The following is a 7,274-nucleotide window of genomic DNA, read 5'->3' on the forward strand; positions in this document are numbered from 1 at the left end:
GAAATGGACTCGGGGACAGAGGGAACAGACTGGCGCTCTCCGAGGAGGAGGGGGCGGTGGAGGGACGGAGTGGGAGGCCGGGGTCAGCAGATGTAGCTTTTGTAAGTAGGATGGATAAAGAAGGCCCTCCTGCATAGCAGAGAACCATATTCAGTATCCAATGATAAACTATAAAAGAATATTTTTAAAAAGAATGTATATGTGTGTATAAGTGTATCCCTGACATGTGCAGCAGAAATTAACACATTGTAAACCAACTATACTTCCAAAAAAAAAAAATACTGATTAAAACAAACAACAACAAAAAAAGAACAGACCCTAGCCAATTACAACAGAAACTCAACCCAGGAGCACCAAGTCCCGAGCAGTCAGAACATGGGCCAAGCAGTCAGAAGAGGGGCCGACAGGAGACGGGGTCCCACGGCGGCCCACAGGCTGGCTGGGAGCCCTGGGCGCCGTAAGCCACAAGTGTCGCTGGAGGAAATGAGAACTCTACCCACACGACTCCCCCTCCAGCTCTAAACAAAGCGGCTCTGCTTCCCCTGACCCCTTAACTGAGGGGCCCCGGGATGCCCTGGCTTGGTGCTGGGACCAGGAATGTAGTGGTCAGACCCCAATGCAGGGGAGGTCTGTGCGGGCAGCTCTGGAGCGGGTGGGCCAGGATGAGTGCAGCAGCTCAGCCCGTTCCTCGAAGGTTGGACAAAAAAGAACCCAGGAGGCCGGAAAGTGTCCTCATGGAGGGCAGGCCCCACGTCGGAGCCTCCGCTCTCTGGCTGAGGCCCAGCGCTGACCCCCTGGGCCGGTCTGCAGCCCGTTCTGCACCCGCCCTGACGGCTCAGCCGCTGAGCCCCAAGGAGAAGGCTTGTGATGGCAGCCAGGCCCACAGGCACCAGCAGCACTGACCATCTGGCCCCCGGCCCAACAGCGAGGTCCAGCTGAGACCAGTGGACACGTGGTCAGCGGTGCTCCAGGGAGGGCCCCGGGTCACCAGTAAATGGCAGTGTCACGATGCAGGCCAGCAGGACACAGCCTGGCGGATTGCTAGAATCAGCGGGGACACACCGACCCATGAACACTCCCAGCCCTGGGTCAGGCAAAGACCCGAACAGGCAGACAACTGCAGAGAGCAGAGCCCACGGCACAGACAAGGAGTACCCGTCCCCGGGCAGGGAAGGGGCCCCATCTCAAGGGGTGCCCTTGGGATCCCCCAGCTTAAGCATAAGGAGGCTTCAGGCACAGGTGGTAGGAACAGACTTGGAGCTGCTTTTAAGTCATGCAGGGCAGGACACGCAGGTGAGTGAAGGCCAGAGGGAATGTGCCGTAGAAAACAGACTGTCTGGGGAACAGACGGGCTTGGGTGGAGCTGAGCCCAAGGGGGCTGGGAGTCCGGACTCAGAAACCCTGTATGCCTCTCTCCCGGCTCGGCCTCCTAATCTACTTAACCCCCACGCTGCAGCCTGACGCCGCCTGTCCTGTTCATCTCCACACTCGGACCGTCCACTCATTCACAGATATTTGCTTAGCACCTGCCTCTGGCCAGGTCGTGTTCCAGGCACGGGACAGCCATGAGGAGACAGACAATAACCCCAGTCCTTGGGGAGCAGAAACTCTACCAGAGGCCAGATGCACCCCTCCTGGGGCCGAGCCCCGGCCTTGCCCTCCTCACCCACTGGCCAGCCCTGCTGGAGCTCCGGGCCCAGATGCAGTTCTGTCTGAGCATCCCCCCTCCTCCAAGAAGGCCCCTCTCTGGACTCGCCGCCCATCAACCCCTGCCTCCCCATGTCCTATGTCCTTCTCAGCACAGACCACCACCTGAAACGGCTTCCCCGCCACCTGTGTGACCTCGGTGTACCTGGCGATGTCACATCCTCGGTGAAGGAAGGTCCCAGCTGCCCTCACGGCTTTCTGCTGAGTTCCCACCACAGATTCCCCTCACGACGGCCTGGAAGGGCTCTCCAGACGGGTGTGGGGCAGGGCTCGGAGGGGCCCGAGAGGGTGGGCCCCTGGGCCGCTCCAGTGGTCAGGGTAGACAGGGACCTTTCAGCAGTGGTTCGGACCGGCCGGCAGGCCGATCAGCTTCCTTCTCCCTGGGACCACGAGGGGGCGAGGCTCTCATCGCTGCTCAGGTTCCTGGCTGCCCAGGAAGGGCTGCCAGTTCCACAGTCCTGAGCACCCTGTGAGCTGTTACACGTTTTACCTGTGTGATCTCAACTCCCTCAGGCAGAACGCTCTGGGCTACACACTTGGAAGTATCTACTGGAGTGGTTTCAGTTCAGTTCAGTTGCTCAGTCGTGTCCAACTCTTCGCGACCCCAAGGATTGCAGCACACCAGGCCTCCCTGTCCATCACCAACTGCCGGAGTTTACTCAAACCCATGTCCATTGAGTCAGTGAGGCCATCCAACCATCTCATCCTCTGTCGTCCCCTTCTCCTCCCGCCTTCAGTCTTTCCCATCATCAGTCAGACATGATTGAGCAACTGAACTGAACTGATGTGACTGTGAATAAATGCAAGAGGAAGAAATCAAAGTCCCATCACCTTTGTTTATCATACTGCCTCCTGACTGTGAGCCCTTCCTTCTATGAGCCCCTAGATTCCTCAAGGCGAGAGGCACAGGTCTTCAGGCATGAGCCTGCTGGGTTCCCTTCTCTGCCAGCTGAGAATTGAAGCCAGCTTTCTATTTCCTCCAGACTCAGTCTCCATGTTCTTTTATTCAGCTTCAGTGGGCAGAGAAGGCCAAGACTGTGGTCAGCAACAATACCACTAACCTGATCATCAGGTTAATCTGGATTAACACCACCACGCATAGCCTACTAATTAGACTCACAAGCCTACTCCTCCTTAATCAATGATAACAGCCTCAATTTCTCATTAGTTTTCTCCCACTCCCTATGGACACCACCACTGATTTTAGCTACATGGTTATGACCCCTTATACTAATAGTCAACACTACGTATTAAAAGAATCTCTATCAGAAAAAAAATATTATCACTGCTAGTCATATTATAATTACTTTAATTATAACATTTACTGCCATAAAATTCATTCTTTTATATATTCTATTTGGAGCAACACTAGTTTCAACACTCATTATCATTACTCAAAGAGGAAATCAAAAAGAACACGTTAAAGCAGGTCTCTATTTATTTTATATCCTAGTTAGTTCTCTCCCCCTCTTAGGAATACTTGTCTACATTCAAAATACAGTAGGATCTTTAAATATTCTAATGCTGAGCCCAATCAGTATCCAACTCTTGATCCAATGGTTTCATATGGTTAGTATGCATAGTTGCCTTTATAGTAAAAATACCATTTTATGGCCTCCACCTTTGACTACCTAAAGCACATGAAGAGGCCCCTATTGCAAGCTTCATAGTTTTGGCTATGCTGCCAGCACTACTAAACTTTGGATGCTATGGTATACTACGAATTATGAATCACAATAATTTGAAACCCACTAACAGACTTCATAAGGTATCCACTCATTCTATTGTCCTTATGAGGCATAATTATAACCAGCTCAATTTGCTTATGCCAGACAGACCTAAAATCACTCACTGCATACTCTTCTGTCAGCCACATAGCACTTTGCTATCCTTACCCGATCACCTTGAAGTGGTATAGGAACGACAGCCCTAATAATTGCCCATAGTCTTACATCCTCTGTATTGTTCTGCCTGGCAAATTCAAATTACCAGGTCCATCGCCAAAGAATAATCCTAGCCTAAAGCCTACAAATGTTCCTCCTACTAATAGCAACCTGATGATTACCAGCAAGTTAAACAAACCTAGCTCTACTCCCAAATATTAACTTGATTGGAGAGCTATCTGTAGCAATATCCCTCTCGTGATCAAACATTGCAAGTATTTTAATAGCAATTAATATAGTAATTGCTGCCCTATACTCTTTATGTATACTCATTGCAATACAGTGAGGCAAATACACACACCACATAAACAGTATCTCTCCATCTTTTACATGAGAAAATGCTCTCATATCTTTACCCATCCTACCTCTTCTACTCCTATCCTTAAACCCAAAAATCATTCTAAGCCCCCTATACTGTATATATAGTTTAGAAAAAAACACTTGATTGTGAATCTAGTAAGAGAAGACAATACCTTCTTATTTACCATAGAAGTATATAAGAATTGCTGATTCTATACTCCCATGACTAACAGCATGGCTTTTTCAAACTTTTATCCATTGGTGTTAGGAACCACATATTTGGTGCAACTCCAAATAAAAGTAATAAATTAAATTTCCTCTTTCACTCTAGCCTCACTATGTATATCATCGATCATAATAACAAGCACTAACATTTATAAAACCACCACATACCCTCTATATGTAAGATTATCTCATATGCCTTCACCATTAGCTTAGTTCCAACAATAATATTCATGTATACAGGCCAAGAGATAATTATCTTAGACTGGCACTCAATCACACTACAAACCCTCAAGCTATCATTCAGTTCTAAAATAGATTATTTCTCAATAATGTGTGCTGGTGGCCCTATTTGTCATATGATCAACTATAGACTTCTCAATATGATCCATTCACTCAGACCCCAACATTAACTGATTCTTCAAACACTCCTTTTCCTTGTTACAATACTAAATCTTGTTACCACTAATAATCTCTTCCAATGACTTACTGGCTGAGAAGGAGCAGGGATTATATCCTTCCTGCTCATTGGATGATGGTGTGGACGGCAGATGCAAACACAGCGGCACTACAGGCAATTTTGTGTAACACCTCAGTCGCTCAGCTGTGTCCGACTCTTTGCGACCCCATGGACTGTAGTCCACCAGCCCCCCAGTCCATGGGATGTTCCAGGCAAGAATCCCGGAGTGGGTTGCCATTTCCTTCCCCAGGGCCAAAACACCTCAGCGAAGCCCAGAGACTGACTGGAAAGAGGAGGCAGACTGCTGGCTTGTGCTGCCTGGATGTGGGGATGCAGGGCACGGGGCGTGGATGTGAGAAAGCGGGGCCAGGGGGCGTGGACCTGTTTCGTATAACTCCGTGCGGCTGCTGCTGCTGCTAAGTCGCTTCAGTCCTGTCCGACTCTGTGCAACCCCATAGACGGCAGCCCACCAGGCTCCTCCGTCCCTGGGATTCTTCGGGAACAACACTGGAGTGGGTTGCCATTTTCTTCTCCAATGCATGAAAGAGAAAAGTGAAAGTGAAGTCACTCCGTCATGTCTCATTCTTGGCGACCCCATGGACCACAGCCTACCAGGCTCCTCCATTCATGGGATTTTCCAGGCAAGAGTCCTAGAGTGGGGTGCCATTGCCGTCTCCAAACCCTATGCTGATACAGGTTTTATTAAAACAACAGCATGATTCTTACTTAACTTCAAGGCATGACACTTACAACAAATTTTTATCCTCAGTTCAGTTCAGTTGCTCAGTCGTGTCCAACTTTTTGCGACCCCATGAACCTCAGCACGCCAGGCCTGCTTGTCCATCACCAATTCCCGGAGTTTACCCAAACTCATGTCCATTGAGTTGGTGATGCCATCCAACCATCTCATCCTTTGTCGTCCCCTTCTCCTCCTGCCCCCAATCCCTCCCAGCATCAGGGTCTTTTCCAATGAGTCAGCTCTTTGCATCAGGTGGCCAAAGTATTGGAGTTTCAGCTTCAACATCAGTCCCTTCAATGAACACCCAGGACTGATCTCCTTTAAGATGGACTGGTTGGATCTCCTTGCAGTCCAAGGGACTCTTCAAGAGTCTTCTCCAACACCAAAGTTCAAAACGATCAATTCTTCAGTGCTCAGCTTTCTTTATAGTCCAACTCTCACATCCATACATGACTACTGAAAAAAGCATAGCCTTGACTAGACAGAATTTTGTTGGCAAAGTAATGTCTCTGCTTTGTAATATGCTGTCTTGGTTGTACATAACATTTCTTCCAAGAAGCAAGTGTCTTTTAATTTCATGGCTGCAATCACCATCTGCAGTGATTTTGGAGCCCTGTTTCCACTGTTTCTCCAACTATTTGCCATGAAGGGATAGGACCAGATGCCAGGCTCTTAGTCTCCTGAAGGTTGAGTTTTAAGCCAACTTTTTCACTCTCCTCTTTCACTTTCATCAAGAGCCTCTTTAGTTCTACTTCATTTCCTGCCATAAGGGTGGAGTCATCTGCATATCTGAGGTTATTGATATTTCTCCTGGTAATCTTGATTCCAGTTTGTACTTCCTCCACCCCAACATTTCTCATGATGTACTCTTCATATAAGTTAAATAAGCAGGCTGAAAATATACAGCCTTGACATACTTCTTTTCCTATTTGGAACCAGTGTGTTGCTCCATATCCAGTTCTAACAGTTGCTTCCTGACCTGCATACAGGTTTCTCAAGAGGCAGGTCAGGTGGTCTGGTATTCCCATGTCTTTCAGAATTTTTCACAGTTTATTGTGATTCACACAGTCAAAGGCTTTGGTATAGTCAATAAAGCAGGAATAGATGTTTTTCTGGAACTCTCTTGCTCAACTTAATTCAAATTTACCTATATTAGTTTTACTATTAGCAGCAACAGGAAAATTTGCCAATTTGGGCTACACCCATAATTATCCTCAGCAATTGAGGGCTCACATCAGTCTCAGCCCTACTCCACTCAAGCACAATAGTAGTAGCAGATATGTTCGTACTCATTCACCTCTAGCCTCTGACAGAAAGGTATGAATGTACCCCATCAGTTACGTTATGCCTAGGGTCTATCACAACATTTATAGCAATATGTGCCATTACCCAAACGATATCAAAATAAATCATTGCTTTCTCCACCTCCAACCAATTAGGCCTCATGATAGTAACAATTGGCATCAACCAACTCTACTCTGCATTCCTCTTTCTCCAAAAAAATGCTTTTGCCTTTTTCAAAGCCATTCTATTTCTGTAATCCAGATTGTTCACAACCTAAATGATGGACAAGATATTAAAAAAAATAGGAGGTCTGTTTAGAGCTATGCCTTTTACTACAACCGCCCTTATCATTGGCAACTTAGCATTGACAGGAATGCCTTTCCTCATTGGATTCTACTCCAAAGACCTAAATATTGAAACTGTGAATATGCCTTATACCAATGCCTGATCCCCTGCACAAACTGCCACCTCACTCACAGCCGTCTACAGCATCCTTATCTTCTTCATCCCACTAGGAGGGCCTCACTTTTCTACTCTGATTATCATTAACAAGAACAACCCCCTCCTAATCAATTAAATGCCTACTAGTTGGAAGTATTTTTGCCGGCTTTCTTATCTC

This window comes from Cervus canadensis, chromosome 10 (assembly GCF_019320065.1).
Source record: "Cervus canadensis isolate Bull #8, Minnesota chromosome 10, ASM1932006v1, whole genome shotgun sequence".
Classification (NCBI taxonomy): Eukaryota; Metazoa; Chordata; class Mammalia; order Artiodactyla; family Cervidae; genus Cervus; species Cervus canadensis.